General features: G+C 33.8%; 1 protein-coding gene across 2 annotated transcripts in view; it reads right to left on the bottom strand.

Annotated features, from left to right (window-relative positions):
* Nucleotides 1-23335, bottom strand: part of LOC114329368 (myelin transcription factor 1) — a 149908-nt gene that overhangs the window by 97259 nt on the left and 29314 nt on the right. The window lies entirely within an intron of this gene.

Here is a 23335-nt window from a genome sequence, read left to right as displayed (position 1 = left end):
TCCTTGTGGCATTTTTATGATTCACGAGGAAAAATTTCCTGTAGTTGGCTGTATACCATTACAAAAACATAAAATCCTTTATAAAAGGTATATTTGTTAAAATCCCTATACAGGGCTACATCAAAGACAGAACTAGTTTTCGACCACCAAACCACCAAAGTAACCACTTTGGTGGTTAGCATGTAGATTCTAAGATTGCACTGATGATGATCGGTCAACTGATCGAAAACTAGTTCTGTCTTTGATGTAGCCCTGTATAGGGATTTTAACAAATATACCTTTTATAAAGGATTTTATGATTTTTATGATTAACTATTTAGATGGGAAATAAGCCACAATTATTTTAATGCGTGTTCAGGTAAAAATTTTGATATAGACTAAAGGATGTAGTCAAAAGAATTCTATCCGCTAAAACCTATCAAATGACATCTCGCACGCCACGATTTGTTCCACATATGAAAAATAAGAAGATCGCCTATGATGCCATCGGTTTCGATCCTGAGTAAATGGTTCTTAACTCTGCTATCTCGTCCAGTAATACAGATCTAATGCTTGCCAACTTGATGACAGTGACTTCAGAATTGGACTTTCACCGTCTGGTAGGATCTGCTAGAAATGGGTGATGATACCGCTGTTCACGTTCGAAATGCTTTCAGTACCTCGAAAGATAAAGAAAGCTTTACGAGAGAGAATACGTTCATGTTACGTGATCTGTGGATAAAGGAAAAAAGGACGATAAAACATTCGCATGTGTAGGATGAGTGTCCTTCCAAAGAAGTGCGTAAGACATTCGCAGGATTCAAAACCGAACAAAGGGTCCTTTATCCTATTGTGCAACTAATTGTGTTCTACGCGTCACAACTTTGTGTACGTCAATTCGAACTCGAAAGGCACCTAAAGGCACCTCACTACGGCAGATAGGAAGAACCTGTTTAGGGTGGCTATGCATAAGAAGTATTACAGGCAACCTACACCTACACACCTTCATGTTAAAGAATAAAATTTTGCAAAATCCAGATTCTATGATACTTTTTAAATCAAGGATTATTCGAGAAGCCAGTGAAATTAGCTACTTATACTGAGACCCTCTCATAAAATAGATGTTACCATTCAGTTACCTTCCTCATAGTCACACCCTCTAAATCATCATATGTCACCGTCTGTTTCTTTCAACAGCCCAGTTCCTGTCCTCTTCTTCTTAAAGTGTCCTCTCCTCAGTGAAGGTTGGCTACTACAACTGCAAATTATTCTCTGTCTTCAGCTGTTCCCAAATTCCGTTCCTTCCTATTTTGCCACAGGTCATCCCTGAGGTCTCGCGCGCTCATCGCTTTCCGGATGCCGGTGGTCCAATTAACTTTCGGTCTCCCTCGCTTCCGATGTTCAGGAGGTTGCCATTCCAGACATTGTTTTGGAAGTCTCTCGTCATTCATTCTGTTTACGTGTCCATACCAGATCAGTTGTCTTCTCTCTATATCTTTCATTATTGTTCCTTCTATTCCCATTCGATTTTTAATGTCTTCATTTCTGATATATTCTCTTCTGGATATACGTAATGACCTTTTGATTGCATCCATTTCCACTACTTCAATTTTGTTTTTGTTTTTTTCTGTAAGCCTCCAAGTTTCAGCATCATATAATAAACTACTCTTAATCATAGTTTCGTAGATATTAAATTTTCTCTTATTCGATATTTGAGTACTCCAAAGAATATTATTGAGACATCGGATTGCTCTTTTTGCTTGTATAATTCTGGAAGTAATTTCTTTGTCATCAGTTCCAGTTTTATCAAATGTTACTCCTAGATATTTATAATCTTGGCAGGCTTTAATTTTTTGATTTTTTTCCATAGTAAGATGAATATCGTTCTCTTCTGAACCAACACATAATTACTTTGTTTTATTTATATTGACGTCCAATCCCCATCTTCAATATTCCTCGACCAACTTATCAGCAATTCAAAATTTAGCCTTGTCTATTGTCGGATGTTTTTGAGCCACGATAGTCTTTTCCTTCCTAGTCCTCTCTTTCCTTCGATATTTACTTTCGCTACAAGTTGAGCATATTGGTACTTATTATTTCTCAGTATGTGGCCTAGGTATGATGTTTTTCTAACTTTCAATGTGTTGAAGATTTCTCTGTCCTTGCCTTTTCTATGGAGCACTTCTTCGTTTGAGGTATGCGATGTCCATGAAATTTGGAGGATTCTCCAGTAGATCCACATTTCAAAAGCCTCCAATTTATTTGCGGTTGATGTTTTAAGGGTCTATGTCTCAACTGCTTAGAAAAGAGTCGACCAGACGTATAGGGCAGTCAATGAGGGTATTTGGCTCCGATTCCATCCTACTACATCGATTTACTTGATATTTTTACATAGTAGGTAGGTAAGAAGAGTTTGTTTTTTTACTGCATGCTCAAATCGGTGTAATCAACTTGAAATAATAGAGAAACGGCCGATTTTAGGTGTATAGTGATAGTTACAACTTTAATAGTGCTTGAAAATACCTTTAAAATGAGCAATACTAAATGGCAATCACATTCAAACTAAGCGAGATATTTTGCAAAAAATTGATGACTAATGTATTTTAAGAAAAAATGAGAAGTAGCGTTAACCCCTCATCCATCAGAATTTAAATAAATCGCTTTCCTTCTACAATACTTTTTATTATAGTGTTATTTCTATGTTCAAAAAGTTAGACTGAATTAAAATGAATGATTTAAAAAAAAAATAAAATCAAATTATAAAGCAAATTTTTAAATTTTTTGTAAAATTTTTCGAAAGTAGAGCTATCAATCCGCCAATGAAGCAGCAAAATTGCTCAAAAAGACAAAGAATAAAAATAAGAAGAAAATCATCTAGATACATACGATATAGTGAAAACTGCAAAATAGGCTGTGACATCACTAACTAGTAAGAAGAGTTTGTTTTTTGCTGCATGCTCAAATCGGTGTATTCAACTTGAAATAACAGAGAAACGGTCGATTTTAGGTGTATAATGATACTTACAACTTTAATAGTACTTGTAATTACCTTGAAAATGAGCAATACCAAATGGCAATCACATTCAAACTAAGCGAGATATTCTGCAAAAAATTGATGACTAATTTATTTTAAGAAGAAATGAGAAGTATCCTTAACCACTCATAAATCAGAATTTAAATAAATCGCTTTCCTTCTACAATACTTTTTATTATAGTGTTATTTCTATATTCAAAAAGTTAGACTGGATTAAAATGAATGGTTTTTGAAAAAAAAAAGATCAAATTATAAAGCGCATTTTTAAATTTCTTTAAAAATTTTCCTTTTCCTCCATTTAACTTTTTCAGATAAAAATTTCCTTTTTATTTTTCATTACTGTATCTCTTATCATTTTCAAGTTACATGGAGAAAAAGAAGATTTTTAAGAAAATTTAAAAATGCGCTCATGATCTTTCTTTTTTCAAAAACCATTAATTATAAACCGGTCCAACTTTTTGAACATAGAAATAGCACTCTAATAAAAGGTATTGTGGAAGGGAAACGATGGATTTACATTTTGGTGGATGGGGGTTAAAACTACTTCTCATTTTTTCTTAAAATACATTAGTTATCAATTTTGTTTGCAGCATATCTCGCTTAGTTTTAATGTAATGGATCTTTAATATAGCTCACTTTAAAGGTCTTTTCAAGCAATACAAAAGGTATTAGTAGCATTATATACCTAAAATCGACCGTTTATCTGTTATTTCAAGTTGAATACACCAATTTGAGAATGTACCAAAAAACAAACTATTTTCACCTACCATATCTATTTTTCTATTATAACTAGAAGACTTATGAAAGCAAGTATCTCTTTATTTTTTATTCTTCTTCTTCATGTGCTGTGCTCGATTATCGAACGTTGGCTATCAAATTGGCTATAGCAATTTTGTTAACGGCAGCTCGGAAAAGGGATGCAGAGGATCGGTTATACCATTCTCTCAGGTTTTTAAGCCATGACGTTCTTCTTCGACCTGGCCCTCTTCTTCCGTCTACTTTGCCTTGTATTATTAAATGGAGTATATTATATCTCTCTGGGTGTCGCATAACATGGCCAAAATATTCAGGTTTTCGATTTTTAACTGTTCTGACGACTTCCGTGACTTTTCCCATCCGGTGCAAAACAACTTCGTTACGAACTCTATCCACCCAACTTATTCGTAGGATTCTTCGGTATACCCAAATTTCAAAGGCTTTCAAATACTCAAATTTTAGTTAGATAAATAGTTTTTAAGGTATTCGCAAAAAAACCGTTCGGAAAGGTATTATGTTTCAATGAAAATGGCCAATTTTAATGCACGAATATCTCAAAAAGTATTGAGTTTTCAAAAAAAATTATAGAACAATTTTTGCTTAGAATTAGGTTCTCTAGCGAATTCCGTGGTCATTTTAATCAAAAAATATTTTCCACTCCTAAGAAGGGGTGGGAACCACCCCCAAGATAAAAGCACACATCGGAATAGGGTAGACTTTGAATTAGGAGATAAGTAGAGGCTAGGCCCAAAATTTAACTAGGCCAGCTACCACTGGCGTAGTAGCATTTTGATAAACGTAGTCGAATTTCGAGTTTTATTCGAGAATCACACACCAATTTTTAAATTTTTTCCAAAGAGTTCCTATCTGAGACTCTGAAAATCCTGATTAAGACTTTATAGAGAGTTGAAGTTAAATATTAATTTTTCGACTAAGTACTAATATTTTTTAGAGTAGTTAATTTTAAGAAGATTAGTATACTATTACTACATGTAGGTTTATAACTTTCTCTATTGTTTCCTACTTCCAATCGGGGCTTCGGCCGGTTGTTTTATAGGCCCTCTTCTGTATTTATTTCTCTAAGCTCTTTGACTATTCTTTCGCTCCAACTATTTCTCGGCCTATCTTTTTTCCCTTTCCTTCTGGTTGCCATATTAGTATTTCCTTTGGTATTTGTTGTTCATCCATTCTTTGTATATGTCTGAACCAGATAAGTTGTTTTGTTGATAAGTCATCTGTAATTGGTCGTTTGCCTCCCATTATTTCTCTAATGCGTTCATTGGCAATCCTTTCTCTTCTAGATATTCCTGCTGCTCTTCTCCGAAATTAGAACAGAAATCTTCTCCAAGAAGATTAGCATGAAAATGATTAAGAATACTATATTTGAAATGACTGCAGAAAAGGATAAAAATTGATTTATGTAGTACAAAGTCATCAAGATTTATAAAGCCAGTGTAAGACCAATAATAACATAATATGCATTAAGATACAATACAGCCACAACACAAAGACTACTGGAAACAGCAGACAAAAGAGTACTAAAAAAGTTGCAGGAAATACGCTGAGAGAAAGAGTGAATACATCAAGAGTAAAGAAAATATAACGTAAAGAGTATAATCGAATGAACAGTAAATAGAAAAAAGAATGAAATAATCACATAAGCACAATGAAAGGACACCTGTGGTCAAAGTGGAAAAAGTAAATCACATTATGGTTGAAGAAATATCAGTCGATCGCGATAAAAATGAAGTTGCAACCGAAAGTAGAGCTATCAATCCGCCAACGAAGAAGCAGAATTGCTTATAAAGACCAAGAATAAAAAGAAGAAGAAGATCATCCAGATACATACAATATAGTGAAAACTGCAACTTAGGCTGTGACATCATAATGTTATAACTTTATGTATAATACGGTGTATATTACACTAACTATGTGTAATGTGTATACATATATGACTGAAATAGTGGAAACTGAATTACAAGACATAAGAGTACTAAAAAGAGTTACGGGAAATACGCTGAGAGAAAGAGTGAATACATCAAGAGTAAAGAAAATATAACGTAAAGAGTATAATCGAATGAATCGAATCGCATTAGTACCTAATTTTAAACAGTCGAATGCTTATAAAAATTAGACTGAGAAACAAAACACAATAGCTGGCCTAAGATTTCTGTATAGATGTGTTTGAATGGGGAAATTATTGCAATACACTCGCCATGACTGAAGTCAAAAGTAATAAAACTATTCTTACCTTTATCCAACAATAAAATATAACATTACTTAAATATATGTATAGTGAAAGACACTGGAAATTTTGACTGGAAATTTTAGATTTCTAATTTGGTAGAAACTTCATTTGAACACTAATAACAACTAAACAGTAAATACAATTAACGCAATTAGATATAACAATAGAACTGATAAAAACAAAATGTTGGTATTATTAACAATATTGTTGTTACCACGACAACCTTCCTGCAGCTGACTAAGCATTGTCGAAATGTGGTGGTCTATTCAGAATATATCTTAATTAGTTTTCTATTAAAAATGTGCTTATTGATTGGTAGATAGGTAATTTATTCAAGTAAACTAGACGAGGTAGTAATGATACGGTATCCGCCAAAATAAATAGTACCGAAATTAAGAGGGCTGTGAAATTGCTCTCGCAAATTGCATTTATCATATTTGGTATACTTCTCACTAGTTATCATTTCGTTACGGTTAAAATCTTTATCATTATGGTTCTTTCTACCGTTTCTACCGAAGAAAAAATTTTTTTAGTATAACATTATTTCCGCTCATACGGAGCTAGACAGAATAATGGCACATGTTCAAAACAAGTGTCACAAAGGTATCAACAACATTTTAACAAGGCGTCCTCTAGTAAAGCTGTAATTCTAGCGGTTGTTGACAAATTTCGTCGCAACGTGTGTTGAGCTTAGTGTATGAAGATCAGGATTTTTTAAGAAACGTATGGTTTTTTGACGAGAGTCACATTAACCTCAACGGTTACATCCACAGACAAACAAATCGATTCCTTGGGTTTGAACGTCCTCATGCCATTGAAGAAAAGCCTCTTCACAGTGCTTGAGTAACCATTTGGGTTGCTGTGTATGGTCATGGGATAATTGGTCCTTTTTACTGAAAACGAGAATGAGCAGCCAGTTACTGGCAATTAAGAGAGCGGTACAGACATAATATTGTGACACATTTTGTCAGAGGTTTAAAGATCTTTTGTCGTGCCCGTAATTTAAGAATCCGTAAGGAATGGTTTCAACAGTATGGTGCAACAAGCCATACAGCCGAACGCTCCATAAATTTGCTCCGTGAATATTTTGGTAACAGAACAATTTCTCGTTGCATAGATTTCGGGTATCCACCTCATTCACCGGATTTAATACCACCTGATGCTTACATATGGGGCATGATGAAGAATTCCATATTTCGCTCGGAAAATCCACCAGAAAGTGTTGGAGAACTACGGCAACGAATAATAACTTGTTTTCAACATTTGCAGCAACCACTTTTCTTAAATATGTTTAATGATCCTCAGAAACGTTATAAAGCTTATTTGCAACGCCGTGGTGCATATTTTGAATATATGTATTATAACAATTAATTCATAAATATATTTTTTTATATACGGTACCGTTTGTTCTGGCGGATACTGTGTATATGTTTCATAAAACAAGATGCATATAAAAGCTAAATAATTTAAGAGAAGTTGATATTTATCTTCCCGCATAGCATGTCCACAATATTGTAAGTTTCGAGTTTTGATGGCAAATAGTAAATATTTTTCCTCATTCTTCTGAACACCTCTGCATTTGTTGTTTTATCAGTCCAGTGTGTTTTCAATATTCTTCTATAAATTCATACCTTAAATGCTTCTACATATTTTGTTGAAGCATAACATATTCGGCTCACATCTCCACACCATATGGAACGATAGAATGAATGTACATTTTACTAGTATTTTTAGTTCTAAGCTCCAGTCTCGATTGGTTAGTATTCTTCTCGTATTCATAAAGGCACTTCTCGTTTTCTCAATTCTTATTGTGATTTTCTTCATATAATCGCTCGTTTCATTCACACTACTTGTTTAGTTGCCAAGAAATGGTTGTTAATAAATTGTAAAAATTGCTAATGTCTCACTTTATCGAATATCTTTTTATATCAATAAATCATACCTATAAGGTGAATAAAACTGTTACCCAAAGTACACATCGGCTAGTCATGGAGGACTCACACCAAACAATACCACAAATGCAGCTATCTTGATAAATATTCATTCTTAAGTTTTCTTCTATATAAATACTACCTGCCTGATGTCAAAGTGCAAAAAGAAGTAGTCAAATAAGACATATGAAATACTTAAAATGTAATCTGACAGATGATCGCAGTAACTTTTTTTTACCAAAAATAGTAAATTTAATAATACACATGAATATATCACAGAAACTTAGAAAATAAAACTAGAAAAGATCCACGGTTCAAAGGCTATAACACAATTAGACTGCCAACAATGACATACAAAAAGTGGTCTGGACGACCAACAAATGCCAAGTAAGCTGCATACATACACAAGATGTGAAATTTATAAGATGAATCATGAGCTCTTCTAGACTCACTAAGACAGCAAATTATGAAATAAGAACTGAGCTAAACATATATATATATATATATATATATATATATATATATATATATATATATATATATATATATATATATATATATATATATATATATATATATATATATATATATATAGTGACTGTACACCCCGATATGGGGCTAAGTCGCGTAAGCTTTCTAGATCCTATTTCTTAGGGAGGATCAGTCCCTTTTGCTTATGTTATCTTCTTAACGATTTCTCTCCATTTTTTCCTATCTCTAGTTTTTCCCCGCCATTCTCTGACTCCTGCGTTTTTTAAGTCTTCTTCAACTTCTTGCAACCACTTTGATCTTGGTCTTCCTCTTTTCTTTCTTCCTCCTGGATTCCATTCTATCATAGCATATGTCACTGCTTCATCTCCTGCCCGCCAGATGTGACCTAACCATCTAACTCTGCATTGCTTTATTTTGGTCACGATATCTTCTTTTAGTACTTTCTTAATCTCTGCATTTGTTCGGCTTCGATATTCATTTTGCTCTGTTCTGATTGGTCCCAGTATGGTTCTCATGATCTTTCTCTCCACTATTCTTAAGTTTTCTTCATCTTTTTTAGTCATCGTCATTGTTTCTGCTGCGTATAATAATATTGGTCTAATTATGGTGTTATACATTCTCATCTTGGTTTTAATAGACAGTATTTTGCTTTTAAGTAGTGTTTTATTTGCAACATAAGCTTTATTCGCTGCCAATATTTTTTCTTTTATTTCTGGTATTCTTTCACCCGTTTTGCTTATTGTCACTCCTAGGTATTTGAAATGTTCTACATCTTCAAACTCTGAATTTCCTATTTTGGTTTTTCCTTTTATTGCTGGTTTCCCTAGTCTTAATATTTTCGTCTTTTCTTCATTTAATGTGAGTCCCATTGTCTCCCCTTTCTCTTTTATTTCTTCTAGCATTTCTTTCATTATGTTTCTATTTTTTGCAATAATAACAATGTCGTCTGCATATGCAATTATTTGTCCACCTCTTGTTCTTAGGTTTCCTTTGTTTATATTTCGTAGTACATATTCTAAAGCTAGATTAAACAGTGTCGTGGATAAGGCATCCCCTTGTTTCACTCCTTTATTCATAATGAATTCATCTGTCTCGCCTCTTTGCGTCTTTATGCTAATTTTGGTAGTTCTCATTGTCATATTTATTAATTTTCTGAGTTTATGTGGGATTTTTAATTTTTCCAGGGCAATCATTAGTTGTTTTCTCTTAATCGAATCAAATGCCTGTTTGAAATCGATGAATAGCATTTCTAATTGCAGTTTGTATTCATTTGCTTTTTCCATTATTTGTTTTATTGTGTGTATAGCATCTATTGTTGATCTTCCTTCTGTGAATCCACATTGGTACTGTCCCACTCTCTTCTTCGTGATCTTTGACAATCTTTTTCTTATTATCGAAGTCAATATTTTATATGTTGTGCTTAGTAGTGTTATTCCTCTATAATTTTCACAAATTTGTTGGTCTCCCTTTTTATGTATTGTTATTACCTGCCCTATCTCCCAGTCCTCTGGCATCTTCTCTTCCTTCCATATATTTTTCAATAGTGATAGTATTTTTTCCTTCAGTTCCTTTCCTCCATATTTTATAAGTTCCATGTTAATTTCGTCTTTTCCTGGAGCTTTTCCATTTTTGCTCTTCTGTATTACTTCCTCGAGTTCATCTATTGTTGGCTCTTTTGAGACTGCAATGTGTATTTCGTCTGCTTCTTCGTCCACCGTTTCCTCTTCTTCGTACATTTCTTCTCCAGTGTATTCCTCCGTCAAGAGTTCTCTGTAGTGATCTGCCCATACCTGCCTATATTCATTGTCTTCTACAATGACTATTCCCTCTTTATTTTTTATTCCGTTTGTTTTACCTTTGTATTTTTTGGTTTGTTCTTTAATATTTTTATAGAAATGTTTCGTGTTTCTATTTGTCCTTTCCTGTTCTATTTCTTGCATCTTTTCATCTGCCCATCTTCTTTTATTTTGTCTTATAATTTTCTTAGCGTCCTTTCTTAATTTTTCATAACTTTCTCTGTCTTCCTCTTTATCCGTTCTCAGCCATTTAATTCTTGCTTGCACCTTTTGTGCTGTTAGTTCTTTACATTCGTTGTTATACCATTCGTTTTTTGTTTTCTTCTGGTGTTTGCCTACCTGCTTTTTTGCAGCTTCTTCTATTGACTTTTTGATCATGTCCCATTCTGATTTGATGTCCTCTGCTTTATATTTCTCTCTTATTTGCACTGTTACTTCTTCTTCATATTTTTTTCTAATATCTGCATTCTGCAATTTATTGACATTCCATTTTTTCTGTTGATTTTTCTGTTTAGTTTGGATTTTAACTTTTTGTCTTATGGTGGCTGCGACCATATAGTGGTCTGAATCCGCACACGCACCTCTGAAAGTTCTCACGTCCTTCATTGAAGATTGTTTTCTTTTGTTTATTAGTATGTGATCAATTTGGCTATACGTTTTCTGATCAGGTGACCTCCATGTTACTTTATGCATTTTAGGGTGTTCAAATTTTGTTGAGCTTATTATCATGTTTGTTCTTGTTGCTAGGTTAGCTAAATATATAGAATCTAAAAGAAGGGATAAGTAAATACCAAAATAGTGGAATTGACACATTCAAAGAATACACTAAACAAGGTGGATATTGGGTAACACTAGAAAGGCTAGGGTCGAAAACCAATTCATTGACAAAGAGCAGGGTGACTATAGTTTCGAAAAAACTTCAAGAACAGGCAATGGTTTGGTTACGTCTAACGTAGAAAGAGAAATATGTGGGTCGAAGTTGATGGATAGAGAGGAAAAGAAAAACTGATGAGAAGATGGAAGGACCGTGTGGTAAAGAATTTGAGAGAGAAAGGTTTAGGTGAAAAAGACACGATTGTAAGTAGCGAAGAAGAGTAAGAAACAGCTACTCCTGAAAAGGGAAAAGCTGAAGAAGTACAAGATGAAGTTGCTTATGTTGATAAAATATATTAAATCATTTTGTTGCTCCTTTACTAACTTTCCATTAAAAAAAACTGGAAGTCATTTTAAAGTCTGCGATAGAATATACCATTTCCAACAATCTTAAAATCACTGATTTAATATCGCTGTTAAACGCTACCAACAAATGTTGAAATTACTAAACTATTTGCAAATTTTTCACAGTGTAGTTTTTGACGTCACGAAAAAAATTGTTATCAACATTAGCAAAACATAAGAGTAACGTTTAGTTTTGAAGAGTAACTATTCTCTATTTAAGACTAAAGTTTTGCGGTAGTGTGGAAAGCAAGGGATTGACAAATGACAGATGTCTATAACGTTATAAGATGACCCATTCGGAACAAAAATCGAGCTGGTTCAGGATTTTCACAAATTACAACGAACGTTGCCAATTATCAGGGTGGAATCTTCTGAGCAATCAATCCTGTATACAGGGTGATTGATTAGTAGGGTAAAGCTCAATAGCTCCGCTATAGTAATAGATAGCAATAAAAGTTAATAACAAAAATTTTAGCCACCTTTGAGCTTCACATTACAAAATTAGTAAGAATGTTACAGGGTGTTCGATAACACAGTGGCAGGCCAAACTTATGTTTTTTTTTAAATGGAAGACCCTATATTTTATTTTATATTCAAAATCCTGTTAACTTCTCCATCACAAAAATATAAAGGTTTGTAATGTTATACAGGGTATTTACAAAGTTATAACCAATTTTGTATGAAAATCGTAACAAGTTCAACTCCCGGTATAAATAAAAATAAGCACAACAACAACGGTTTATTAATGCCATATTTTTTTGTTTATTCTCAAAATTTTTAAGAATTATTGATATTGCTAATTTTCTTTATATCAAATACAGGGTGAGTCAAAACGCAAGTACATTATTTTCTCAGTAATGTTAAATGGAACACCCTGTATTTTATATCATTATTGAAAAGTAACATTACCGTACTTTAATTTTTATATAATATTCCCTATGCCCAAATTTATTAGTTTTCGAGATATTTTCATTTTTCAGAGCAAATTATTTTAGGTGTTTAAATTTATCTAAATTTTAATTAAGCCATGACTGAATTGACAATTGAAGATTACCGATTATCAATCCAGTAATCAGTGTAATACTGTAGCAAATAAAGAAATAAAAATAATTTATTAGTAATACATTTTACAAACAAAAACACAACCACGACATGCAACATTTTTGAAACCATTTAAAACTATCTGTTTATGTAAATGCAACAAATAAACAAAGAAAATTAGTAATAAATTTTACAAAAAAACACAAACACAAAATACAATATTTTGTGAAGACAATTAAACACTACTTTTGTATGTAAATATAATAATGTAACAAATAAAGAACGAAACATAATTTATCAGTAATACATTTTGCAAAAAACGTGTTTGAAAAAAATTAGAAGCTACTTTTAATAAAATATTTTTAATATTTAATTACATAAGGTGTTCAAAATTATCTCCTAGCACATTTATGTACGCCTAAAAACGATCATTGGATGAGCTACTTACTCTACGGAGCATTTGTAAATTAACACATCGAAATACATTTTGTATTCTATTTTTTATCTCATCCCTTGTTGTTGGAGGTATTTTATAAACTTCATTATTAACGTAACCCCAAAAAAATCAGTCCAGTTTATTAAATTCTGGTGATTCCGGCCACGCTACTGGTCCATTGAAAAATGAAAATATCTCGAAAACTAATAAATTTAGACATAGGGAAGGTTATCTAAAAATTAAAGTACGGTAATGGTACTTTGCAATGGTGATATAAAATACAGGGTGTTCCATTTAAAATTATTGAGAAAATATTGTACTTGCGTTTTGACTCACCCTGTATTTGATATAAAGAAAATTAGCAATATCGGCCATTCTCAAAAATTTTGACAATACGTTAAAAAATATGGCATTAATGAACCATTGTTGTTATGCTAATTTTTATTTATACAGGGAGTTGAACTTGTTACGATTTTCATATAAAATTGGTTATAACTTTGTAAATACCCTATATAACATAACAAACCTTTATATTTTTGTAATGGAGAAGTTAACAGGATTTCGAATTTAAAATAAAATATAGGGTGTTCCATTTAAAAAAACAAAACTTTGGTCTGCCACTGTGTTATCGAACACCCTGTAACATTCTAACTAATTTTCTAATGTGAAGCTCAAAATTGGCTAAAATTTTTGGTTTTAACTTTTATTGCTATCTATTACTATAGCGGAGCTATTGAGCTTTACCCTACTAATCAATCACCCTGTATATTAAACTTAGAGTAAAGACTGGAACATTTAAGTTTAAAATAATTTTGGTTTTCTTACTAAGACTACTAGTTATTAGGTAACCCTCGTATTTAAGATAAGTCTTGAGTTGGTTAAGGTTTTAAATCGTCATAAAACTTACGACCATACGAAACGGTTAGTATCTTTCGGTTTAAACAAGTAAATAAGAAATACTTAGGAAATATATAAGTATAATAAATATAATAATAAATAAATAACAAGAAATAAAAGACGAAATCAAATGATCCGTTTGGAATGATAGTATTTTAACCATATACTTATACAAATTAAAAATGAATAGTATAAATCAAAACAATATTTTATTTAATTAACATTTGGTTTCTATTCAAAAGTTCTTTATACTCGTATCTACAATATGCGAATAAGTAGATGTAAAACATGTTGTAAATGTAATAACGGAAAATGTTTGTTATACCGAAAAGCTTTGCTGAAAGTTTAATATAGCAAATATTCTAAACTTATGTAATGTTATTTGAAAGCTTTCATCAATATTCGCAAAGCGTCAGTAATAGAAAGTAGATGCAAAAAATAAACCAACAAAATATCAAATCTCCTGTTATATATTATACACGTCCTTATATTCCGCAGCTTCATTAGTAATCGTCGAACCGGGCATATACATACGACACATCACAAAAAGAACCTCTCATCGTGTTTTTTTATGTTTTCTCTTCATCTCTACCCACAACTTCCAAACTTTCCAAAAAGAGTTTTGCGCAACTCCAAACTCCGCCCAGATGGTCGATTAGCCTATCGGTATCGTCGGGTGGAGACTCACAAGAAAAATCTTTTTTTGGAAAAAAGTAACCGCATCGGAGAGTGGCAGGCTGGGTCGGTCACAGCACCTGCGTCGATGCGCTTCCCTGAGAATCGACGCCGACGCTTTCTCTTGGTCAGGAGGCGCCGCGAGGAGGATATTTTTTCTTTTTGGGAGTTCTTTGGGATTACTCCCACTTTGGAGGAGAATTGGGGCCAAGGAGGAGCGAATCGGGAGGAGGTGTTGGAAAAAATACCACCGAGGATGTAAATAGAGCTGGCAGCGCAAGTTTTTTGCTGGGAGCTGGAACGGTAACGGGTTTATTTTGTATCAAAGATAACTAGAAAAAAGCTAACGATTCGTTCAAAATACATAAGTATCATTAAACACACAAAGTTAATCTAATAAACCTCAAATAGTAATACAAATATAATTATACTGTACTTACTAAAACTATGGTACTATTAAAGATAGGTAATTAATTTAATGTCTTTCTATATATTAATGTAATTTCTATTTATCTTAGTTTTATATTAGATTTTAATATTATGCTGCTGATTATGTAGCATTAATAAACAATTAATTACCCTTGCTTTGCTGGTTTTCTAGATTTTCTTATTTTTGTTAGTCACTTTTTTTATACATTTTATAAACATGTTCTCTTTATTAATTTCTTCTTTGTTTTATATTTTTCACGTACTATTATTTTATTTTGATTAAACTTTATGTATGCTTATTTAATTCATAGAGATTCTGACCAACAGAAACCTACAACAATAAAATTACAGTGGTTATTTTTTAATGATTTTAACTTCCAAACATGTAGTAAGAGTTTTCATGACGTGTTTAATTTTGTCCTATCAAATTATTATTATAGCAGGAATATTTTACATAGGTTATTATTATGCTGGGAATATTTTTTAGGTAGATTGTTTTTGTTTAATTACAAGTTTCCTAGTTTTGATAACTGTCACATTTAAGAAAATGAACCATAATAAACTTTAGTTCTGCATCTAATGTTAAATAACGGCAATTTTAAGCGCTCGAGTGTACTTCGGTAAGATTATTTCATGAATTAAACTGTATTTATAAATAATTTTAACTAATATTTTATTGATATCTTTGTCTGCATATTTGCTAAACTGTGCTGTTCACTTTAACAAGTTGAAAAATGTGTGTCACATTAACTGGAATAAATGTCACTGAACTTTTAATCAAATACTTGCATTTTGTATATGTATAAGTAGTAAAAAATAACCTGTTGAATATCACATGATAGTAAGAATACATAAGAAAATATTGCTCCAATTTTTTTTCTCAAACTTGTTTCCTTTCGGCAATAGTCACAGGAGGCCTTCGGGCTCTCGTGTATATTGCCAGGCATCAAGTTTTCGAAAAATTGTCGCATCATTGTCAATTTATTCTCACTATCTTGTGATAATAATGTTGGTAATTTTTTTAGATAATTTCCAATCGTCATATATTACGTCAGGTGCCCTTCGTTGCTACGGAAAAATGAACATTCAGTGACATTAATCACAATTAATGTTTTACAACTGGTCAAAGAGAACACCAAGAACAGGTTTAGCAAATATTCAGGCGAAGATATCAATAAAATATTACTTAAAATGATTTAAGAAGTTTTATTCATGAAATAATCTTACCGAATTACTCTCGAGCCCAAATTATCGATTTGTTTTGCACTCCCCTTCGGGTCGTGAAACTAAAACTGTCAAAGTGTCACTACTACTGATAATTTATTTTTACATTTAGATTTATAGATAAACCGATAAACAGTAACACAGTTCACGGTAAAAATATTTATGATTACTAAATATTCATCACATTATACTACATAAATCAAAAATGTTTAAAAGAAACACCACTATTATTCCAATTTTTTCAATAAAAACTTTTTTGTTAACACATACCATTCGATTAGACAACTTGTTCTCTACAAATCAAGGTATGCCATGAAAATAAATCTGTCAATTGCACTATTTTACTAATGCCCAACGGACAGCGTCTCAAATTCGTATGATTACGTGGGTAGTCCGATAAGTACTTAGCCTTTCCGTCCGATGGCGTCACTATCGCAAGAGAAATCTACTATCGTATAATAAATACGTTCTTATAGATGGCCTATGTCAAAATCTCAGCCTAATCAGACTCGTAGTTTTGTTTTGGACGCGAGTGGAAGCGAGCGTGTCTGGGTATTTTAGGAAAATGAAAATAGAGCAAAAGAGGTCGAAGATTCGACTCTAGTTTTTGGAAGGGAAACCGTGTAACGTTACAAACGTCATATCTTTGATATTTTATTTTTAAATAATTATTTTACTTTATTTTCTTTAATATTTCATTAATAATTATCTTCTATTCGTTTTAACTTTTAAAATCTAAATCATTATACGGAACGTATTTCATATATCCTTACTGTATAGGTGCTGTATATATCTGTCTTTTAATACGGAACATGCCTGCCACCTCCTACGTCCTACTGTCATGATAGTGACACTTCGTCTCTCAATTCTCAAAATGGTGGTGGTAAACTCATAAAAGCTAAGGGAGCTTGGAAATAAATCATTTTTATTCAATAGACGACTTTTCTCTTGGGGTAATAATACTAAAAATTCTAATTATTACAATCATTATATTCCTCATTATATTCCATGCATAGCTAGTTTCTTATAACAGTTTTTATAATATTTTTTTTCTAACCTCCAATGTCAAAGCATGTGTTCTGATATTTTAGTTTTAAATATATCTTTTTAATTTACATATATGCACGTTTGGTAATAAAATTTTAGCTAGTAATATTCAATCCTAATTCCATTTAATTTAACCCTTGCCATCTGCTACTTTTTGAATAATTTTTGGCAAGGGTACCTTTTCTTCTTGATGTCAAACTTATACCCGTTTTGTATTCTAGTTTTTGGATAGAAATCACTTTTCTCCCTTCGGGAGCCACCTGCCTTCATCACCGGTGATGCTACTCTCCAGGCAAAGACGACAGGATGCATCGCAACTAGACTGCAGCCACCAACACCACCCGTAAACTAGAGCTGCACTGATCTGAGGCCGTCCATCTAGCCCAGGTCAAGGAAAGTCAACAGCTATACCATTCGACATCAAGAAGATCTACCATCAAATACCACAAGCCATACATAAGTATAATCTAGAATTGTTAGTGTTTGGAAAGAATTTGAATATATCTGTTAATGCATTTAAAAGTCATATTTTTATTATATCTTTATGAACAATAAACTTGATTAGTTAAAAATACTGCTTTGTTTTCTATCATTCTAAATTTTCAGAGTTCATATCTAAGATTAGGACAAGACGAACACACACCCTGAGAAACTGAGCTAAGCTGGGGTGAACGATAGCTATCTTGGATGATTCGAGTAATATTTTCGAATATTATTTCAATTAGCTGGGGTAGTCTATCACCTACATATGTCCCATTAAGATACGTATTTGGACATACGCAACAAAAGAAAGTCCTGAGAATGATAGACGAAAGAGCACATGAAATATTTAACAATATCAGAAACCATCCTAGCAGATTATTAAGAGAATTGACTAACTACGACGAAAACCAAAGAACGGTACATAGACGGCCTAGACAGCAGTTAGCTGGATATAGAGGAAACCCTTAAGAATGAAAAATTGAGATAACCACAGAATATCGAAACACAAATGTCGCCCTTCAGGCACTAAGTACCCTTCAGGTAGGTCAAATGGACCATAGCCGCGGAATGTGAGCATCAAGGTCACGTACCGACAGACGTGGGCTTGATGGCCACACCTTTCGGGCGCTCAGCCGTCGAGGAGAACAAAATTTATTTTGCCAATTCGCCGGCTGAGTGACCGAGCACACACGGTCTGGACAGCAAGACACCGATTTAGATTGGTGCCTTGATGTCCGGAACACATTTTTTTTAGGACACAAGTCCAAAGTAAAGTAAAAAATTAACTTAGTCATTAATAGGGAGAAAAGCTCTTCTAGCTACCCCTAAAAGCAGGTGGCTTAACCACATGAAGTAATACAAAGGATGTCCCATTACCCAGGGCATCCAAAGTAACATTAAGATCAACGCCTCCCCATTCGGTATGTCCTTCGATGGGGAGGGGTGGAGGTATAGCTTGGCGGTCAGATAGGTACCACTCCATTACGGGGTGTGACCGGTTTGATCTTCGGACATGTGGGTTCCACTTTTCCATTGGAACACACATGTTCCCCGGGGCTGGGGTTGATACGAGCATGTGTGTGTGTGTGTGTGTGTGTGTGTGTGTGTGTGTGTGTGTGTGTGTGTGTGTGTGTGTGTGTGTGTGTGTCTATCGCCTATTTCGTTTCAACCGCACAATGAAATCTTGAATGCTGTATACGGTGACTCTCCTCCTTCAACGGCGACCGACAAAAATTGGTTTATCCTGGTTCAACGTGGTCGCACGTCGGTTTTTGATAAGTCACGCCAAGATGCTCCCAAAAAGGCTACCACGGAGGATAACGTTGAAAAAATCCACGATTGTCTATTAACAGACCGTCGACTAAAGGTTCGCGAGACAGCTGAGACAGTGGGTATCTCAAAAGATCGCGTGAGTCATATCCGGCATGAAATTAATTTTGGACATGAGAAAGCTGTCGGCGCGATGGGTGCCGCGTTATCGCACTCAGGCCAACAAGAGCCACCATGAAACCACTTCAGAGCAATGTCTGAGGCTATTTAACCGTAATCTGAAGAAGTTTCTACGTTGCTTCATAACCTTCGACGAAACCTGAACCCACCAGTACTCACCAGAATCCAAGAACAGTTGATATATTGGACGTCACTCCGCGAACGTGCTCCAAAGAAGGTGAAGACTGTCCTATCGGCTGGAAAGGGGATGGCCACCGTTTTCTGGGCCCACCCGTACTCACCAGAATCCAAGAAACAGTGGATATAGTGGACGTCACCTTGCGAGCGTGCTCCGAAGAAGGTGAAAACTGTACTTTTTTCCGGAAAGGGGATGGCCATCGTTTTCTGGGATTCATAAAGTGTGATCTATATCAGCTTCCCGAAAAAGGGAAAACGGCCATAAGGATTTACTATGCCTCATTATTGGGTCGATTTGACGCGGCCTTGCAGAAAAACAACCCCAATTGGAAAGAAAAAAGATTTCTTCCACCATGACAACGCACCGGCTCACACATCCGCCGTCACCATGGCTAAACTGGTGGATTTGGGCTACGAACTACTGTCCCATCCACTGTATTCTACAGATTTGGCCCTGTACGACTTCTTTTGTTTCTAAACTTAAAAAAGTTACACGTCGACTAGAAATTAGGGTCGAATGAGGAATTAATCGCCGCCATGAAAGCTTGCTTTGCAGACCACGAGAACGTATTTTTCAGACAGGCTAAAAAAGATGGAGCATCGCTGGGTTAAGTGTATCGAACTAAAAGGAGGCAGTATTGAAAAACAAATCGCCACTTTCCCAAAATTTACGCTATTTTTTGGAGGATAAGTACTTATTGGAAGTTCTTCAAATTTTAAAGATAGTCTATTTTATGTTTTTCTAAAACAAGATTGTTAAAAGCAACGAGAGTAATGGAGCGTCTACATTTAACACAAGTTCAGATTGCAAGTTCTGTAAATATGATTGAGGTTGGTCTTTCACAGACTGATGTTGCACATCATTTTGACGTGTCTCGGAGCGTAACTTCGCGATTGTGCGCCATTGTGAATAATTTTTTACTGTCGCTGAAAGACAAGGAGGTCGTCAACCTGCAACTACTCCTCGACACGATCGGTATGTGCTAGAAGTAGTACAAAACATTACTGTGTATGACCCAACTTTCAGAAATAGATTACATGAAGCTGCCCTGCACGCCAGTCGTCCATTAAGGTTTCCTTTGTTACCTCAATGGTATCGTGGATACAGATTAAGGAGGGTACAATACCATGTACATTGGGGCTTACAAGAATGGAGTTCTGGGTTATTCACAGATAAAGCTAGGTTTTATTTCTACCTTAATTCAATTCCTTCAAATTATGATGTGGGCTGGAATAATTTTTCATCATCGAACTGTTCCCGTTTTTGTGAAAGGCACTTTGAATCAATATCAATATCAGGATTATGCAAGATCATATAATGCATCAACAGTAAGATATTGGTTTCACAATTAGTGGTATTACTTTTACCGTGGCCAGCACAATCTCCAGATACCAATCCTATATCAAGCCTGTACGGTATACGCTTCAGAGACCTGTTCCTCATCATCTGCACAATGTTAATACTAGACAAGTTCTTCATGATATTCTTACATAGGAATGGATCCTATTACCTCAATAATTTAATTTTACACAGCAACTAATACTGCTGAAGGAAACAGATTATTAAATGGGTACATTTTTTGTTATATTTTTATGTTTTCAATTACCTTTATGTTAAAAATTCCATTAAATTAGTACAGCTTAATTTATGTTTGTTGGATTGTTGTTGCTGGCTAATCAAGCATTATAATGGTTAGTCACATTTAAATCCAATCAAAATTGATCTATATCTGAGAGGAAAACTATTATAATATAATAAATAGTTTTAATATATAATAGTTTTAATACACATTATGTATTCCTTATATTATATACCGCCGGTCCGGAATAAGAACGGCATAACTGAAACAAGACAAATTTCTCAGGAGAGCAAAAAAACGATTTTTAAATATTTAAAATAGGGATTAAATGAGGAGTAATCGCCCAGGAGCATCGGTATGGCGTTTATTATTACAATGATGGCTTTTATTTTTATCCCTAATAATTCGAATTTCATTATCTTAATTTAATCCCCCCATTTAAACCCTTTTTACAGTTGCGTCATTCTTCATCTAAAAATTTTTAAATATTTAAAATATAAATTAAATAAAGAGTAACCGTCCGGAGCATCGGTATGGCATTTATTCTTACAATGATGGTTTTTAGTTGCATTCTTATTGATTCGAATTTCATTATCTCAATTTAATCCCCCAATTTCCACCCTATCTACAGTTGCGTCATTCTTGATCTGAAATTTTTTCTGTACAAAAAAACTATTTTTAAATATTTATTAGGCCGTTCATGTTTACAGGGATGGTTCTTATTTTCATCCCCATTGGTCCGAATTTCATTATCGCAATTTAGTCCCCCCATTTTCAACCCTATTTACAGTTACGCCATTCTTCATCTGAAACAAGGTCTAAAATGGTACATATTTCAATAACGACGCAACTACCTTGGGGTGGCTTAGCACATAGTTACAGTTCTGCCGTGTTTGTATCATCTGTATACAGTATTTTAGAAGTTAATTACGCAATAAACAGGAATTGATAACATTTGCAGCTACGTCATTCTTATTCCGGACCGGCGGTATTATGATTTTTATTTTATATTTTAAGTATTATGATATTTTGCTTAGTTTTATACAGGATAAAGAGTCTAAGAATTAAACATGCATTGCTTATTGTACAGCTGGTTCCAAAAAAAAAACTGATACGACTCTTAAAGCGTATTTTGTAGAAAATTGAGCAGTGTACTTTCTTCTTCTTCTTCTTTTTGTTTTTGGTCTCGCTGCAAGGCAATTACCAGCACGATTTATAGGCGATCTTGATGTAGCCTTGCTCTAAGCCATAAAAATCGCTGACTATGTTCTTGTAAAAAGCTTTTGATGAGGTGTGATATAATGAATACAACTTTAATTATATTTAATTTATTATATTTTGAAGGATAAATACTTATTATTTACATACTGTTACTGTCACTGCCAAATCTTAAAATTTGTCAGATAACTTCAACCTCAAAAAATGGCTGTTTGTTTGTTTATTTTATTATTTGTCTGTCATAATAAATATAATATAATGTCAGACCAATCATACACTGCTCAAAATGATCAAATCTTACTAAGAGTCGTATCAGTTTTTTAGGAACCAGCTGTACATCATGATGTATTTATTCATTCATTATACCCATTCAAGAATTCTGGAGTCATGTAACAGCTTATACAGGCCCAGTAGATGAGTACAATATATTTTATAATTCAATTGGCAGTCTTCAAAGATTGATTGCCGCTTGGAATATCGTGCTTCGGAATCATGCGAGATCTGGTTCAATGTTTTAGATTGTCTCCTACACAGTCTGAAGCTAAGGTTTTCTTAAAATAGCTTCATTGTGTACAGGTGTCCTTTGATTGACGCGTGTCGAATAAGGAAGCCGTTTATGACTAATAAGTTGATTGCAACTTATTTTCCGCAGTACATAAATCCTATTTGCTGATCCAATATAACATTGTATTAAATGATGGGTTTTCAAGTGGGATAGAGATCAAATTTTATATCATCCACAGTGCTTCGAAATCCCGTGAGGAAAGGAGGATAGCAGATTCGGTCACTCTCACTGATTTTACTGGTTTATTTCAATTTCGTCGTTTATTTAATAACAAAGTACATTATTGATTAAATAATTTGAGTTCTATATATATTCGGTTTCATAACGTTTTACGACGTTGTCCGACTCCCAAACGCCACTGTATTCTGTCCTGAGTTAGGTCTTCATTTTAGATTTCGAACGCTAATCGCTTTCCTAACTCCCAGATTCCAGCTCTGTGGTGGTCTTCCTCGCTTTTTCTTCTCTGGGGGTTGCCACATCATAGTTTTTTTTATGTAGTCTTTCGTCCCCCATTCGGCTCACATGCCCATATCAAATGAGCTGTTTTCTCTCAATATCTTCAACTATAGTGCCCTCTACACCCATTTGTTGTTTTATTACTTCATTCCTTATCCTTTCGGCTCTTGATATTCTCATCGATCTTCTGAGGGCTGGAGTTAC

The sequence above is a fragment of the Diabrotica virgifera genome, chromosome 2 (assembly GCF_917563875.1).
Source record: "Diabrotica virgifera virgifera chromosome 2, PGI_DIABVI_V3a".
NCBI classification, from domain to species: Eukaryota; Metazoa; Arthropoda; class Insecta; order Coleoptera; family Chrysomelidae; genus Diabrotica; species Diabrotica virgifera.
The sequence above is the reverse complement of the archived record's forward strand: the minus strand, read 5'-3'. Positions and strand labels throughout refer to the sequence as shown.